The 18,477-nt window shown below is 39.5% G+C and overlaps 1 long non-coding RNA gene across 1 annotated transcript in view; it reads right to left on the bottom strand.

Moving 5' to 3' along the window:
- Nucleotides 1-359: 359 nt before the first annotated feature.
- The window catches only part of LOC106003237, a 61,116-nt gene continuing 42,998 nt past the window's right edge, over nucleotides 360-18,477 (bottom strand). Inside the window, exon 3 of the long non-coding RNA XR_001175988.1 lies at nucleotides 360-505. This is a non-coding gene — a long non-coding RNA (uncharacterized LOC106003237). The remainder of the gene's footprint in view (nucleotides 506-18,477) is intronic.

The raw sequence follows: 18,477 nt of genomic DNA on the forward strand, positions 1-18,477 counted from the left end.
ATCTGATTATTAAAACTTCTCAAGGGTGGCCTCAGATCAAAATCTAGCAGCAAAAGCTGTAGGACCTTCTTTATGAGGAATCAGGTCTTTTCCATCATCTCATTTCTACAGTTCCACGAGGGATATATTTCTTTTTCCATCGTATCAATTTTGGAAGGCTCTAGCAACTTCAGATTTAAAGCTTAGTGGAAGGGGGAGTGGTATTAGAAGCAGGATGGAGAAAAAGAAACCGTGTATTTTTATCCAAACCACAGATGACCCACCATCTCCTGCAATTGATTGGTAAATAAATAAAGCCACACTGGTGTTTAATATTCCAGGGATTACAGGACTGTTATGTGATCCCCCACTTACTCCCGGCCATCATCCATTTGAAGCACAGCCAGTTTATTCTGCACCATCTTGTAGGTCTTGAAACCTTCTCAGCTTGGCTTTCTTTCAAGTCATAACCTGCACTTTCACAGCCCAGACGATTTCATCTCCTGTCTTCACAGTTATGTCAAGTCTATAAAAGTAAAAATCCAATGGCCAGTCATTCCCACTGTTCCATAGCTTAACCTAATTTATCCTCTTTAAATGTCCTTCAGTAATAATAACCCCATTCCTAGCTCCATCTCCTCACACCCACATCTGCCCAGCCCATTCATCATTTGATTTCTCAGCAGTTGCTCAGTTAGATCAGTGGAGAACTTGAAGGTTAATTCAAAACCAGATTTTGGTTTGGGTGTTTTCTTTTGGATTAAATCTTTTTTACCTTAAAAAATCTTAATTTAGCTAATTAATTTAGCTAATTTTCATCCTCTAAGAAAAATTTGATTTTAGTCTTGCCTCAGGAGCCTTCCACACATATATCTTTTCTCTTCATAGACATGAGCAGAGGAGCATCTACCCAGTGTCCACAGCATGGCCGCTTCCATTTAAAAGTCTTCATCTTCCTCTCCATCCATGTATAAAGATGACTCTGTAGATCATCTTTATGTCAACTGTCAGAAAAAAATTAACTCGCCTGTGCTTTGTGGTTCTTCCAGAGTCTAGTGAGATACTGCCAAGACAGAGGCTGATTTCTTGATTTACCAACTTTCTTTCCCCAGAGAGAGAGAGAGAGAGAGAGAAACCTCACCCATGAGGACTTTTATTTTAAAAGGAAAATGACTGAGCAACTCTGCCAGGCTCACACATCAGTTTTGATGGCTTGGTGGGAGCACGATTAAGGAATGTGTGATAGAGTGCAAGACATATATTCCTTTTATGTGCCGAGTATAATGAGGTAGACTGATTAGCCTAACTCGCTATGGCAAATCACTACATAGTTTTAAAAGGTCTATTCTTCAATGCACCATAATTAAATTAAAGTTAAAATGCTGTAATTATTTAGAACCAGGATGCCATTTTTTCCCTTTACTGACTTTGTGAACTTATAAGCTCAAATGAATGCAGAGATAAAATAGCATAACACAAGTTGCCTATACATTATCTTGTCTATCTTGTATGTAGAATTAAATTACTCAGGAGTTCAGAGGCTAATGAGAATCACAAGAGCTGTCCTCCATGTAATGGTAGCATTAGGTTGGCTGAATTTAAGTATCAATGGAGAGGATTAATTTGATTATTTACCTACAAGGACAAAAGTTTAAGTGCACATATACACATAGTTTTACACTCATGGCTGCTCCTCACCTTGACTGCAGTGGTATTATGTGTCAGGCAGTGTGTTTTAGGTACACTGTCGCCTGGAGCCCACAGGGCCACAGATGCTAGGTTTGCCCTACATCGTCATTTTAACTGGTATCTCAATGCCAGTTCAAACTCCAGCAGGAACAAATTAGCCCATTATGAGGTTGCTCCATCGTGACCTCCTTTTGTCCTTGATCTTTTTTGGGGGGGAGGTGAGCCTCAGCAGAGCCACTATCCCTCCAGGTCCAGACCAGAAACCCCAAAGTGATTCTTGAGCCCTTCTTTCCCCTGTCTCCAGGATCAACAATTGGTGCATCTGTCAATCCATCTGTCAAGGAAGACAGCTGTCAAGTCTTTTCCTTTGCCTCGATTCAGACATTTCTAAACGGTGGCAGCATCCCCCTGTGAAGCTTCTAGATCTATTCCTTTGCATTTGATATTCCTTGTGTGTGTGTGGGGGGGTCACTGAGGGCACTGCGGTTTGAACTCAGGACCTTGCACTTTATAGGCAGATGCTCTATTACTCAAGCCATGTCTCTAGCACCCCACCTGATGTTCTTAAAGCAAACTTTCTCATGCCTCCTTCCCTGCTTAAAACATTCCTATTATTTTCTGAAGTTCTTGCTTAAAATTATTTAAGGCTATGGCATGGCTAAAGTAGCAGACTATCTGCCCAGCAAGTATAAGAGTTCACACCCCCACAAAAAAAAATCATTGATAGTCCACCCAGTCCAATAATCTTGCTCCCTTGCCCTCTCCTCTCTAGGCTAAAATTGTAGTCTCTGTACCTCCTCCTTACTCCTCCAGCCACGTTGGCTTCCTCTTCTTAAATAAGTGGTCCATTTCTGACATGCTCAGGCTATTTTATGGCTGCTTGTTAGACTACTGTTCCTCCAGCCCCTTTACCTGAGTGTACACTTCAAGGGCATCTCCCTTGGCTTCACTCTAGGGAAGACTTTCTGTCAGACATTATCATCCCCTCTTCTTACCTCCACCACACCCAACCTAGCACACAACTGTACATGTATATGCGCAGCTATATGTTTATTACTTGTCACTCCAGCTTGGCTGAAAATTCCCTTAGTATAGGAACTGGCACTGTACTGTGTCTACTGTTAGTAAAATCCTATGTCTAGCAAACATTTTGTCCAAATACTTGATTCTATTTTTTAATTTCTAATGATTGAATATAGAAGGAAAAAATTCATTTCCAGAAATAAAAAGCAGATGAAAACAATTTACTATACAGAAATGACTTCTGATTTGTTGTATTTTAATGGTTAGGAGAAAAAGGATCTCCTTGACCTTCCAGAATGTCTAGAATTAGAAACACAAAAATATTTGTCAGATGTACAGAATAGGTGGGAAAATTGTCAACTTTATTAGAGCAAATAATATTAGAAAATATATTCCCAAGGGGGGGGGTGGAATGGTAGGAGAAAGCAGGCACTGGTAGCTCACACCTGTAATCATAGTGACTCAAGAGTCTGAGATCTGAGGATTGAGGTTTGAGGCCAGCCTTGGAAGGAAAATCCATTAGACTCTTATCTCCAATTAATGACCAAAAAGCCAAAAGTGGCTCAAGTGGTAGAGCACTATCCCTGAGCAAAACACACAGGGAATGCTCCCTTGAGTTCAAGTGCCAGGACGGACACATACTCATGAATACTTGCACATGAACACACACACACACACACACACACACACACACACACAATGTTAAAAGAGAGATCATCTGGACAATGGAAAGGAGGTTTACAAACACACTGCGAGCTTGGAGCTTGAGAGATCTTGGGGCGGGTGGAAAGAGGCGTGTACTAACGCTTGTCCAGATGGCAGTAATCCATCTTCCCAGCAGAGGGCACTCTCAGTCATTTTTGTGGAACCGGTCAGGGGACTACTTGTGTTCCAAGCTCGACCTGGGGTTCCAGTCTGATACCCCTTCCAGCCTCAAGACTAAATAAATAGCATTTAACTTACCCCATTAGACTTGGAAGCCACTGGAGGAAAAGCATACTTATAATGTAAAACCAAACTTTTGAAATCCCCACTTCCATCTCTGGTACTCCAACATCTCCATCCTCCTTTCCACAACCCCAAATTCTCATAAACCAGATCTTGGAACTTTTTCAAAAAGAAAAAATCAGTTAGCCCTCTCTTCTCTGACCAGGATTTGATTCTGTACATATTTGTCCATTTCCCCCACATTCGCCAAACATGAAGAGATGCATCCGAATATGGGTCATTTAATGATGCACATCTTTAAATTTTATTATTGCTGCCTCCCTTGCTGAAAAGAAAATGAAGTTTTTTTCATGAGTGGAAAGGCCACTAATTCTCTGATTTGTGTTTCATACGTCATGAACAATCACATTTTCATATGCTGTGCTTTTGTTTTTCTTTTTCTTTAGGGCATTGCAAGATGTGCCCTTGAACCATGAGCTGTTTGCACGGATGCATCTTAGAAGGACATCGGAGGGCAGAATTCTGGGAGTCAGAGAAAAAAGGAGTATTAAGCCCCAAGAGAAGTCAGAGCAGCCAACAAAAGAGAGGAACACAGTGCATATAAAAATGAACAGTACAGGGCTGGGAAGGTGGCTTAGTGGTAGAGTGCTTGCTTAGCATACATAAAGTCCTGGGTTCCATTCCTCTGTACCACGTAAACAGAAAAGGTCAGAAGTGGCACTGTGGCTCAAGTGGTAGAGCAGCACTAGCCTTGAGCAAAAGAAGCTCAGGGACAGTACCCAGGCCTTGAGTTCAAGCCTCATGACTGGCGAAGGAAGGAAGGAAGGAAGGAAGGAAGGAAGGAAGGAAGGAAGGAAGGAAGGAAGGAAGGGAAGGAAGGAAGGAAGGAAAACAAGGAAGGAAGGAAGGAAGGAAGGAAAGAAAAATGAACACTACAGACATTTGCCTGAGTTGTCACTATGCTTCATGGCATGGAGATATCACAGAAGATCTATGAGCCATGGATAATTAATACAGTCCAGGAAAATTGCCTAGAGATAATTAATCCCAAACCGAGGGTCCAAAATATTTATTGCTGTCAGTGTACACAAACGAGCTAAAGACCACATATCTTCAGAAATGAGAGACTGTCCCTCGATGAAATCACTTCTAATGGCCTGCTTGCTGCAAACCTCTGCGAGTGTGGGGCTCCGAAGTGAAACACTCCAAACAACATGATGCTTTCCTCAACGGAGAACATTAAACGATTTCCCATTTGATACCTAATGAGATTTAAAAACACACACACAACTAATTGCTGGCTTACTATAACTTTCTGAAAGAAGACTGGAGCATTAAGGAAACAAACTATGGCAATGTTCCCATACTAGGAAGAATTGAAGAAGACCCGTGGTCCCAGAAATCTACTCTTACATAAACTGGCACCTAACAGATGCTTCACCTAATCAACCAAGAGAGATCTCTGATACATAGCTTGGTGTGCTGGTGTACACCTGTAATCCTAGCTACTTGGGAGGCTGAGACAGGAGGATTGGGAATTCCAATTCAGCATGGGCAAAAGAAAAAGAATAATTCAGTTTCAAAAATAAAATTTTATAGTAAGTGTTGGGACTATTGCTCAAAAAGCACTTGTCTAGCATGCACATAACCCTAAGCTCATTCCCTAGCAACACACACACACACACACACACCTGATGCATAAATTAAATGATAGATCCTGAAAGATTCACAACTGGACAACTTCAGATAGACCTGGCCATTATGAAAATGAGTCAGCTCTGAACAAAAATTCCAGTGTAATTTTTAAAAATATGTAAAATTTCTCTATGAGAGTCATAAACCCTCACAACCCAGTAAAGGCTCTGCAATATTTCCTGGGAAGTCTCTGGTATTTACAGACTATTCTTGCATTTATATCCCTGTGATGATTGTTACAATGCATTTTTAGTCCAATATATTTGACACAAGTGCCACGTATCAGTTTATTTCCTTCTACATGCTCATAGCAAAGGTAAAATGACACTACATGTTTCAGCTACCTGGCCTTATTTTTTTCCCCAAATTATTTTTCAAACAGAAATCAAATGGAAAAAAGAGAAAGGGAAAGGGAGAAAAGCCTACTAGCAGACTGAGATTAAATTTAACAGCCACAAGAGATGGGTATAACTTAGTGGAAAAGCCCCTCACAGACACTTCCCCAATCTTTCTGTCTTGTGCTTTAATTGAATGTATGTGTCCAAAGATAAACTATGTGGGCTCAGAAGGGGAAGGAATTCATTAGAAGAAGTTCCTAATAAAAGTGATCCAATCTTTGTATTTAGCTTTTAATATAAAAAATTAATTAACATTTGCATTATGCGAGTTGACCTCCCCAGGGAAATACAGTCAAGTCCCACTACTCCCTCCCTCCCCCCTCCCACCCTCTCCCCCATCCAGTGTAAGATGGATGGACAGAGGACATAATTTCTAACTGTGGTTCTCATCAATCATGTCAGCTGTGGGGGTGACTTGTAAATGATGCTAGGGCCTATTAAAACCTAGCCTCTTTTAAAGCCAGTTGTCAATGCCATCGTGTATAAATATATACTTACAGGGGGACTGTTTAATTATAATATTGATTCAATTATTGCAGTCCCTGGTAGCATAGGGGATAATGGTGCACTCTGGAAAGAAGACAAGACAAGTGAGAGAAAACGCTGTCTCTCCTTTCACAAAAGTTAATTTCACAAGTAAATTGTGTCCATTCCAGCAAGCCTCTACTTCAAAGGAGACGTTTCCGAGGGAGACTGAACACTTTGGTAAAAAGAATTTTAAGCCATTTGAAGGGCTTACTTTATTTCTGTTATTTTGAATCATTCCTTAATTAATGTATTCCTGATTGTTTCTACTGAGATAATATTCATATCAAAGTAACTATTTTACAGTGGACAATTCACTAGCTTCTAGTATATTCACAAATGCTGTACAAAAGTATCAATAATCTCTAATGCCCCAAAATTATCATTCCCCAAAGGAAACTCTCTAACTGAATTAAGAAATCATCCCCCAAATTAGAAAAGTGTATATATAAGATGCAGGGCATCTGAATCAAATATAGTGAAAACAGGGGTTATATCATGGGGGAGGAACATACAAAGAAACAAAAAAAAACACATAGTACATTATATGCTTAAAAAAGGGATACAGGCTGACCCATTTTATCAATGAAATGTACAAGACGTGATGTTGAAAAGGAGCTTTACAACTTATGGGGGGGGTGGGAGGGAGGAGTTAGGGAGGTGGGAAGGGAATGGATGGTAGGGGTAAAATAAAGGAGGAGGTAACAATGCTCCATAGGAAATGTACTCATTACCTTACTCATGTCACTGTAACCCTTCTGTACAGTATTTTCACAATTTAAAAAACGTATTAAAAAAAGAAATCATCCCCCACAACTGAACTTCTATAATATGTAGCTTTTTGTGTTTTTTTTTTCATTTTGAGGTAATTTTCAAGATCCTTCCTTTCCTTTTGACAGCTGGATGATATTCCATTGTATGGAGGCATTATGTTGCTCTTCAGTTGATACTCATTTAAGTGAATTCCATTTTGGGGGGTTACTATGAACAATGTTACTATGAACATGAGTATTCTGCCCAAGATTCTCTTTATAAATTTCAGGGTAGAATTATTGAGTAACATTTGAAAAACCATCCAACTTTTCTCCACAGTGGCTAAGCCACTTATTTTGCTACTAGTGATTTGCTACTAGTAAGGTAAATCCTTCATAATGTTTGTCATTTTCCTTCTGTTAAAATCATTATTATTCCCTTCCTCTTTCTATTAGTGGCATCTCACTGTGGTTTGATTTGTATTTCTCTAATTACTAATAATGTTGAACATCTTTTCATGGGATTATTGGCCATTTGTTTATCTTCCTTGGAGAAATATCTCTTCAAATCCCTTGCATGTCTTTTAGAGTGAATTGAAAAATCTCTTTGTAATTAAGTTGTACAAATTGTTACTATGTTCTGAATACTGGACCTTTTTCAGACATATAACTTGTAAATATTTCTCCTTAGGCTGTGTTTTAGTGTGTTACATTTTTGGAAATACATCCTTTCATGCATAAAAGCTTTTAAAGTTAGTGAATCCAGATTATTTTTTAAAATTGTATTGCTTGTTTATAATTTGTAAGAAAACTTTCCAAAGCCCAAATCATAAACATTAATACCTATGCTTGTTTCTAAGACGTTTGCATACTTAAACTCTTGCCTTTGGATCCTATCAGAAGCAATACTGCCTGAGAAGAATATATCACGTGGTTTGCACAGAGCTGAAAGTTCCCTGGTTCTACAGAGCCCACATTTATTGTTCAAGACCCTGAAGAAACAGGAAGCTGTGATCCAATCTAGTGAGCATTTCCACCTCATATGGAGATGTATTGAATTCCATTTGTTAATCATACTCTTCCGTAGCAAAGCCCTACCAGGGAGCTGTAAGTAGGAGGGATACACTATTTCAAGACAGAGAAAGGAAGGAAAGAGGTCAGACTGGCAGTACACAAGGTTGATGGCCAAATTGGTCCTCATAAAATTGAGACTTTTGAGAAAACTCCAGCTCTCTCTGATGGCACTCATGGCTCATTTGTCCTTTCTGTTACCAAATAACTATCTGCAAGAAAGTATCAACACCATTTTGTCCAACTAATATTATTGCAAAAGACAGTCTAAGAGTTTTCTCAGCCTAAGAGACTCTATCTCTCCCATGCTTATGGAAGAAAGAACAGCATCAGTATTATTTTCTGCATGCTCTGGGTTATTAATCATAAAACTTGCAAATGAAGGACTATAACACTCCTTTGAGTTGCAAAAAATATAGCTGTAATAGTCTAATTCTTTATTAAGTGTGTTGCTGTCATTTTCGTATTTCAATCAAAAGTATCTCTGTGAAACAGAAGGAATGTTATGTACCTGTAGCATCATAGATCATAGTATGTAATATTCCTAACTTGTCCACTCTGTGAGTGCTGATGAGTGTCTCTCTGTGCCAGGCATTGTGTGGGTATTCTTCATGCATTTGGAGCACAGTCACTGTCATCCGTGCCCTAACAGATGTTATAGGGGTGTGGGCATTAGGCTAGAGAGGTAGGGAAAACATCTACAATGCAGACACCACTGAAGACAATGGATGAGTCAGTCAGGCCAGAGTAGAGGCTAGTGATGAGGGATGTCTTCCTAGAGGAAGAAATATCTAACCTGAGATCTAGAAGCTCATGAAGAGTGAGGCCCATGCGCGCAGCTGTGTGGGATGGACTAGACTTTCTGACAGAAGATAGAGCATGAGTGAAAGCATGAAGTAACATCTCAACACTTTGGTATGATAGGAGCGCAGAGCAGACACATGATAAAGGAATGTAAGTCCTATTAAGGAGCTGTAACATTATTCCAACATGCACAGGGAAGTTGTGCTGTGCTTTAGGCAGAGAGCAAAATAATATGAGAAACCACTTTGAAAACTGGGCACAGATCTGTAATCCTAGCTAATCATAAGGCTGAGATCTAAAGTGTGTGGTTCAGAGCCAGCCTGAGTAGAAAAGTTCTAGAGACTCTTCTCTCTCTAATTAACCAACAAAAAGCCAGAAGTAGAGGCTTGGCTCAGTTCAAGTGGTAGAACATCTACTGTGAAAGAAAATGATAAGGGAGAATATGAGGCCCTGAGTTTAAGCCCCAGTAGCAGCACAAAAAAAAGTTGATGTAGGTAAAATGAATTATATAGCACAACATAGAGACAAAGTCACATACAGGAAGATCAGTGTGAGGATGAAGCGATAGCATCAGGACATAGTAGCAGAATTGATTAGAATTTTGATACATTAGGTTGAAAGATATATTGAATAAAGTTTAACCAAAATTCTTATCTACCCAGAATCTTAGGATGGGATGTTATTTGAAGACAGGGTCTTGCAGATGGAATTGATAACATGTGGTTCTATTGGATTGGGACAGCCCTGAAATCAATAAATCCTCCTTTATAAGGCCAAGTAAAGACCCAGAAAGATACACCCAGGAAGTTGTTCTGTGACAAAACAAATAAAACCATTAGGGTCACCATGCCACAAACCAAGGAATACGTGGAACCGCCACAGGCTAAAAGAGGCCAGGGAGATCATCCTTGAGGCTTTAGGGTGTGAATGGCCAGGTTGACACCTTCATTTCAGAGACAGGACTTCTAGAAGTATGACAATATAAATTGCTATTGTTGTAAACCATGTACTAATATAGCTATCATCACACTAATCGTGGGTGAAGAGGTGTGAACTGACTTGACAATGCTGAGCTGCTGCACTGGGCGATGCCTTGGTTCCTGCATAACTAACTCACAGTGTCCTCTCCTGAGCAACTGGGAAGTTGGCATCCCTCATTGACCAAGGTCAACAGCAACTATGAGAAGAAGAGAGGTTACTAGGTGCATTTGTATTCAGGATAGACTCTGGGGCCTATAGGCCAAGAGAGCCCATACCATAGGCAGTAAGATACCTGGAATGGGGTGTCTGGGAAGGTCCAGGTCATATGAACTGAGCGGGACCAGGAGCAGGCTACAGTAGTTGATCCTGAGCTGCATTTGTGTTTGCCAAGAAAGAGCCAAACTTTGCCATTCAGTGCTTACTGGTAGACTTACTGGATGTAATTCTGGTAAAAAACAAAAGCCAGAATGCAGTGGATTGAAGTATATGGGAATGTAAAGATGTAGGTCTAGGAGAAGGCAAGCATATGGGGGCTGCAGTTGAGCTTGATCTTGTACCATGAATATCTAGGTGTACAGTGGTTCACTACCAGTAAAAGGAATGATGGTTCCATTATGGGATGGGAAAAGGTAAGGACCCGTTCCAACACAGGTAAGTGGAATTGTAGAGTTTCCTCCCCACTAACGGTTTCCATTTTTTCCTTCAGGAAGTAGAAAGCATCATTTGTTGAAGAGAGCAAAAGGTTGATAGGTTTGAAGGGTCAGACCACATCCTCTACGTGAGATTTATTGATCTCCTTGTACCGATAAGGAAATGAAGCCTCAGAAAAAGCCTGTGGACTAGCTTGACCCGGTACTCACTTCTGAGGAACAAAGAACTGGGGTTTAAATCTGAGGTCAACCTCCTCCTACTCTATAAGTCCGTAACCTTGAACATTAGCTTCCTTGAATTGAGTTTATGATGATAAACTTTTAGACCTAAATCTTGGTAGATACATGAATTATTTTTTTCTCCCCAAATGCTCTTCCCTCCACGGATGGCCACAGACACTATAGCCTAGGGGGACTGGCAAGATCACACACTGGAACTTTTGATCCTCTGTAAGAGAGGTGCTGCTCAGCTGGAACGGAGGAGTCCATGGCTAGAGTATCTAGTCTACATGGACATTGAGGAAACTGAGAAAGAGTCTGGGAACAGAAGGTATTTGGTCATGCCTTGACCTCATTCACTCTCTAGTCCCTTTCCGGCATCTTGTAGTCTCTTCCTTTGTTTTAGCGGCTTATTTACCAAAGCTCATATGAAAATTCCAGTCCAGATATTCTTACAGTCTTCTTTAATGGCAAAGAATCTCAGTCCTGTGCATGCCAGATTCAGGCAGAAACAAAAGGATGCACACATTATTCTCTTTCTTTCAAATAATGTCACTTGGGAAGGTTCTAACTTGAGGAGTGAAAGGATAATTCTGAAGTATCCTGCATCATGTTTGGTATTTGTTTGTTTCTTCTCTACCCATAGCCCGATTTCTCTACAGTAACTAGTTTTAATAGGAGAAAATACAATTTATGCCTCTCAGCCCAGCAGAATTCATTTACATAACAAGTGACATTGGTGGCTCATGCCTGCAATCCTAACTACTCAGGAGGCTAAGATCGGAGGATCCTGGTTCAAAGCCAGCCCAAGCAGAAAAGTCCCTGTGAGACTCTTATGTCCAATTAACCACTGAAAATCTGGAACTGGTGCTATGGTTCAAAGTGGTAGAGTAAATAGCTTTGAGCAAAAAAGAGCTCGTGGACAGTGCCCAGGCTCTGAGTTCAAGCTCCATGACCAACGAAAAAAATAAAAAAGTGATATCACTAGCTGTCCAAAATCCTAGTGGATTGTCTCAGTAGCTCAGTACCTTCTATAGTGTAGAGAGAAGGGATTTTTCCCCATGAATTAGTTCTTGTGGAACTGTAGACAGCTTCTTGAGAAATCCAGGGATTTCTGGGATAAAAAGTTCAGTCGGTCTGAATGGAAGGAATTGGCAAACATTTTCTGAAGTGCTGACCCCAAATGCTCTGACCTTCTTTATCACGACTTCCCTTTGGAGCATTATGTAAGAATCCGTACAGACCATGTGTGAGCTAGCAAGCCCTTGGGGGACCGGCAGAGTCCAGCAGCCACATGTGAAAACTGACAGAAGCCAGCCAACAAGCAGCACGTCCAAGCCCACCAGAGCTGAGAGCCATAAGGTAAGAGCAAAAGAGGTGAGCGAGTGTCACTCCTCACTTGGAGTCAAGATGACAAATCAGTGGGACCTGGGATAATGAGAGAGAAAATGAGGCAAGAGTCTGCTGTCTGTGAGCAGTTCCAGAATCTTCTCATGATGTCCTCATTATTCCAGATCTTTCTTCTCATACAACTGAATAAGAGGGCCTAGCTCCTAAAAGCAAGGTGCTCCCCAGTGTGTCATCTCTGGACAATATGGCTTGGGGGAACAGTTTATTCACAACTCTTTTCTTTGTGGCTTCTTAGTGGCTACTTTTGAGGGGTCAGCTTTGCAGATTCAGTTTGTATTCTTTTTCCTGCTTTTAAAATTCCTAGTTCTTCAATAGCATGATGTCTATTATAAAAGAAATACATATTTCTTTATACTTCATTTCTTTCAGTGATTTTTTTTAAAAATCACTTTATCTGTAACATGAAAAGTAATTGAAAGCCCTTCTAGAAATTCTGGGATTTCTGGCCAACAAATACAGAATTTCTGTAATGACTTCTCATTTTATGCGATTCATGACTCTTACCGGGTTTTCAGTAGATACTGGAATGTTCTCAACTCAGGACTCAGCCATAAGAGAGCTGTTAGCAACAGCATCTTTCAGAAAAATCTTACAGTACTGTAGGAAGCATTTAAACATTTGCCTTGTGAAGAAGAGAAAATCTTAATGTGGTAATCTACTGCTATGGGTTACATGCCCACTTTCCCCCAATCATCTGCTGACACTCTACCTGCCCAAGCCATACCATTCCTAGGTGGAGATTTTGAAAAGTGATCATATCAACAGGGCTTACCCTTCCTAAAATGTCCTTAGAAAAGGGACTCCCAAGGAGCTCATTTATCCCCTTATTATGTGAAGTCACAGCAAAAAGGGACCATCTATGAATCAAAAATGTCTGGAGACCTGATCTTGGACAGCTTTGCCTCCAGAACTGTGAGGGAAAAAAAATGTCTGGTGTATAAGCTACTCTGTCCATGATGTTTTGTTATAGCAGCCCAAAGTCCTAAGACACAATCCATTCCTCCCCTGCCCACTGCCTCCCAAGGGGCCTTTATCTACCAGCTAGTCACCTCCAGTCCTGGTTGTGAGACTTAAGTATTTGGGGACACTCAAGGCTGAGCTTTTATTTTGGGTGTTGTTTGTTTATAAAAAAAAAAACGACTTGGCCCACAAGATATTTTGTATACCTATGTGAAAATGGAATGGCAAAGCTTGTTGAGATTGGTGTGGGAAGGGGGAGAGGGAATGAGGGAGAGGGATGGAGGGGTCAATCTGATCAAGAGATAGAGTATGCAAACATGGACATGTCATAATAAAATCCTTTGTACAATGAATTGCTGTACAATGAATTTTACATAAAATATGTAAAATATGACCCATGTATGTGAAACATTTTAATTTCACTAATGATGCTTTAATCTTTTTAGCTTAATTTTACTTTTAAAATTTTTAAGTTGTAAAATGGGATTTCAATTCAACATATGCACTAGAGTTACTATGTTGATTAAAGAAGATAAGCAGGGACTGCAAATAAAGCATGGACAGCCAACTAATTCAACTTTACCTAAAAGTCACTCATTTTAAATGCATCAAAAGGAAAAAAAGAAAGTTATAGATATAAAGCCATACAAAGGCTTCTCTTGAATGTGTTCTGAAGTTCTAGTTCAAATCTTATTGTTTAAGTATTAAGATTCAGAGGGAAGGAAAGGACATCTATTAACACTCTATATTTTTACATTTTGATCATGAGTGGACATTGTGGTGTCTGGTATAAGCACCTCTCTTACTTTTTTTGGCCCAATATTCTGAATTCAGAACACTAAATTACAAGAAACAAAACCATTTACTGAAGATCAGACAACTGCTTCAGAGATAGGCTCAAGTTCAAGATGCAGTTGAGTCACAATTCCTTTAATTTACAGCATTCTCAAAGGTATTTGTTTCCATTAGTCACAATAACTGGTGTGAATTCTGAATTGTATGCATCCAGCCTCATGAAAAAAAGGAAGATAGATAGATACTACAAAGAAAACAGCAAGAATATAATAAATGTATCATGACAGCTTTGCAAGTCTAATAACTGAGTACAGTCATCATCAATTTCTCTTTTTGCATGCCACAAGTAATCTCTTCCCTTATTTGAGTATTTTGAAACAGTCTGAATGGTTTCTCTTGAAGTTACCAGCCCTTTTGGTAGGACTGCCTACTATTGCTTAAGACACGTGGACCTTCTCCTTAAGAGTTCTAATGAATTAGATAGATACCAGAGTCATTGATATTCTCCTTCCTCCTCTTCTGGTTCTCCTTACTTTCCATTTGACTTATTGAAAAGAGTCTAAGCCAGGTTTTGAAAATGGCTTTTTGCAGTTTTTCATCTTTTCAGATTTAAAATTTAAATTTATGTCTTTGTACTCCAGGCCTTCTCATTTTCTAATTTATTTTTCACTACTTCAAACCATCCACATATCCCTGCCATCCATCTTGATTTCTATGGCCCAGGAACATAATCCAATCATGAATCTTCTTTGGGAATGCCAACAGGGCTTGAGAGAAAGCACATTAATGATCTTTCTGAAGTAGAAAAAAAATGAAAAGAAACAGTAAGATGGTAAAGCTACTTTCAGGCAGACCCTATAAACCTATGATGCGAGGAGGAACATGGCCATTCACTGAAATCAGGCTGGAATTAACCTGCTGGGATTATAAATGAGATCCTAAGGAATCACAGCATTTCCCCATCTCCTCTCCAGTTCTTTCCTAATTCTAGGCACTTCCCATTTTACATGACAAGGCAGACATAGTTGATTCTTTATCCTATGTCCTATACCTGAAAGCGCATACATACCTGTGCCAGTGACAGAAACCAACCCTGCTGGCCCCAGGAGACATGTATTACTAGAATATTGTGGAATCTCCTGCCATAATGAAGCTTCAGTGAGGCCAAGGAACGGAGATCCCAGGGGAGATCTGCTGCAAGATCTCATAGGTGTTCTAATTACTGCTCTATATTTAGGGTGGTGTAGACCCCAAAGCACTCATAGTGATTGCTCTTTTGCTTTGGGACTAAGTATCTCAGTACAGTTTGAGCCCAAATTCCTTGTTGTATCACCCTGTCAGGGTCCTTGGGTATACATTAAGACACCAAGCACTCAACCTTGGATCCTGAGCATTATGTTCTGAAGAGGTGTTCATAAGGGGTGTGTAGTGAGATGGAGCTATGTCTTGGCTCTGTGCCAATGCAGAGATTTTTGCAGCATTAACTAGTTAAAAATTTTAATAAAAAAGTTACTAGAGCAATTATAGTGTCCAAGCTCTATGTTAGACACACGCCCCTTGAGAAGGAGAAACACAAATGACCGCTATCCTCAAAGCAAATTTATTTTTCTCAATTGGACTAGAAAATCTTCATTAATAGTTACTGGCATGTAAGTATCTATTGAGTTCCAATTGTCTGTCAGGCACTGTTCCTGCTCAGAGGGACACAACATTCACCATGAGGGAGAAAAGTCCCTACCTGTGGAGCATTCGCTGTAGAGAGGAAGTCAATCATGGCTCAGGGACTGATATGAATCCTAATACTTACCAGGTAAGGCGCACGTGCCTGAAGTTCTCTGTTAATTCCTTTGTCTCATTTTTAAACTGGGAATGATCATTGCATCTGTCTCACAATACTGTCATGGAAGTGTGTCCACCACATAGGAAGATGATGACCATCATCTTATCATCACCATCAATCAGCCCCTCCTCATCTTCATACCTCCAGCTGTCCCTTTTAATCCAACTCAGTCAGAAAATTCTCTGGAACCAGAGTGATTTGGCTGAGCATGCAGGTTTTATTTCTTGCCTTGTAATGAGATAAGGGCTCCACGAGGTGTTGAACTCAACAAGAGAAGATGCTGCGGGGTATTTGAGGTTCAAGATGTTTATTAGAGAGAGAGAAAACAAGATGGGACAGGGAAAGGAGCTGAATTGCAATTCAGACTCAAGAAAATTCTTCAGCAGCCCTCTAGTGCTCCAAGATGAAAATGTCCCTGTTGGGAACCATTTGCTGGTGAACGTAGCAGGTCTCTTGTACAGCGGTCTCTGTGTCCACCTCAGATCAGGTAAAGTCTGAGTAAGAAAAAAAATATGATCATAAAGTCATAGAATACTCCCAGAGAGAGAACCAAATAATAGTGTTTAACTCCGAAGCTAAGGAAATGTTAAGAGGTGAACTCACTGAAAATTTAACCAACTCTTGCATGATCAGCATGTTGGTGGTTTTCATTTTTATTGAGTTTTAACTCTTCAATTATATTGTCAAAAATAATGTAGAGTTTATATCATTACAGCTCCACGTGTGATCCAGACTCGCATGGTCTGAAAACCGTTACCAACGCTTAAATAGATAAGTACAGAGAGTAAGTATTTAGACAGAAATTCAGCAATTTGACGCGGTAATTTTCTGTGTGTTGCTTCTAATAAGAAAACATTGATGATCATATTTCATGTATCTGGCTTTTTTACTCTATTTTCTGTTAATATATTTTGATTTTATTTTGTGGAAGTATTTACAGACTATTATGTTTTCTTAAATGTGAGTGTATACATGCATATTTATGTGTTTCTGTATGCTTCTTTACCAAAGGTTGTTGAAAAGACACTGATCAATATTTAATATTACTTATTTTATTTTTTAAATGTTTTGAAAAGCTCTCTCCTTTAGACAAAATCTCTGTCATATTTGAGATTGTTAATTTGGAAGTAAAAGTTTATCTAACATAAAGAACAATATATTCTTACATCACCTAAATACAAACTTATTTTCTTTGAGCCCAAATGTCTAGAAGCTCTTATTTATACAGGAGTTTTATAGAGTTGTAAAGATGCTGGCTGGTAGGTGGTATGAACTAAATGAAATAAGACCAGGTAAGAATATAAGAATGTCCTTACAACTGCATTAGTAAATAAACAATTTTCTGATTAAAATATAAATAATAGCTGAGCTCCAGTAGCTCACATCTGTACTAGCAACTATTCAGAAGGCTGAAATCTGAAGATTGTAGTTCAAAGACCTCAAACCCACCCCCAGGCAGGAAAATACATGAAACTTTTAACCTCAGTATCTGGCAGACTGTCAGATATGGCACTGTAACTCAAGTGTTAGATTGCTAGCCTTGAGCAAAAATGCTAAGGGACAGTGTCCAGGACCTGAGTTCAAGCCCCAGTACTGGAATAAAAAAATATGTAAAAAGAAAACAAATCTTAGCCATTGCAACAATGAGATGTACAAGTCGTTATGTCAAAAAATGAACTTTACAACTTTGGTGTGGGGGGGGTAGCTGGGAGGATTGGGTGGAGGGGCCGGGGGGAGGATGGGAAGGGATGGGAAGGGGAAACAAAGGAGGAGGCTACAATGCTTGATAAGAAATGTACTCATTATCTTGCCCATGTAATTGTAACCCTTATGTACAGTATTTTCACAATAAAAAAATTTTTTTAAAAGAAAACAAATCTTAAAATCGGTTATCAACTATAAACAAAGAAATAGCATCATTTAAAAAATGTTTCAACAGAACCCTCAAGCTATAATAGGAAAATAATGAAGCACTAACAGATCTAAGTGCACTGAACTGAGAAGTTGTTGTTTTTTTCCCCCACAGAGCTTGTCTCAAGGTATTTCTTATAGCCCCTTTAAAATGAGGACCCATTTCCCTCTCATGTATGGAAACATCTAGATATTATAAATTATTATTGTTTTCTTTAGTTGGGGCAAAAGAAACTCAAACATCATGGAGATACTGAATTAAATCCAACACTAAATAAGATAACAGTCATGAAAAAAAGTCGGAAGTATTTTTAGAATACATTTGTGTTGGCCATATGGCCATTAAAATCCTTGACATAATTTAAATAATATCATTGGAATATAATGATTAAAGCAAAATTATTTACCAATATCCAAATATGGATTTTGATTTACTTAGAGTCCTTAATGTGCTAGGTGCTGGTGGCTCACACCTGTAATTCTAGCTACTCAGGAGGCTGAGATCTGAGGATCACAGTTCAAAACCAGCCCAGGCAGGAGAGTCCATGAGACTCTTATCTCCAATTAACCAGCAGAAAATCCAAAATGGCGCTGTGGCTCAAGTGGTAGAGCCTTGAGCTGAAGTACTCAAGGACAGTGCCCAGGCCCAGAGTCCAAGCCCCACAAGAGTCCTTAATGTAAGCAAATCAGATTCTGCTAAATCCATACAAACTTTGTGTTTTAAGAAACTTGTATTTTTTAAAGAAACCATTATAGTAATGTGAGGTGTGTGTGTGTGTGTGTGTGTGTGTGTGTGTGTGTGTGTGTGTGTGTGTGTGTGTGTGTGT

Source organism: Dipodomys ordii, unplaced genomic scaffold (assembly GCF_000151885.1).
Source record: "Dipodomys ordii isolate 6190 unplaced genomic scaffold, Dord_2.0 Scaffold1, whole genome shotgun sequence".
Lineage (NCBI taxonomy): Eukaryota > Metazoa > Chordata > Mammalia > Rodentia > Heteromyidae > Dipodomys > Dipodomys ordii.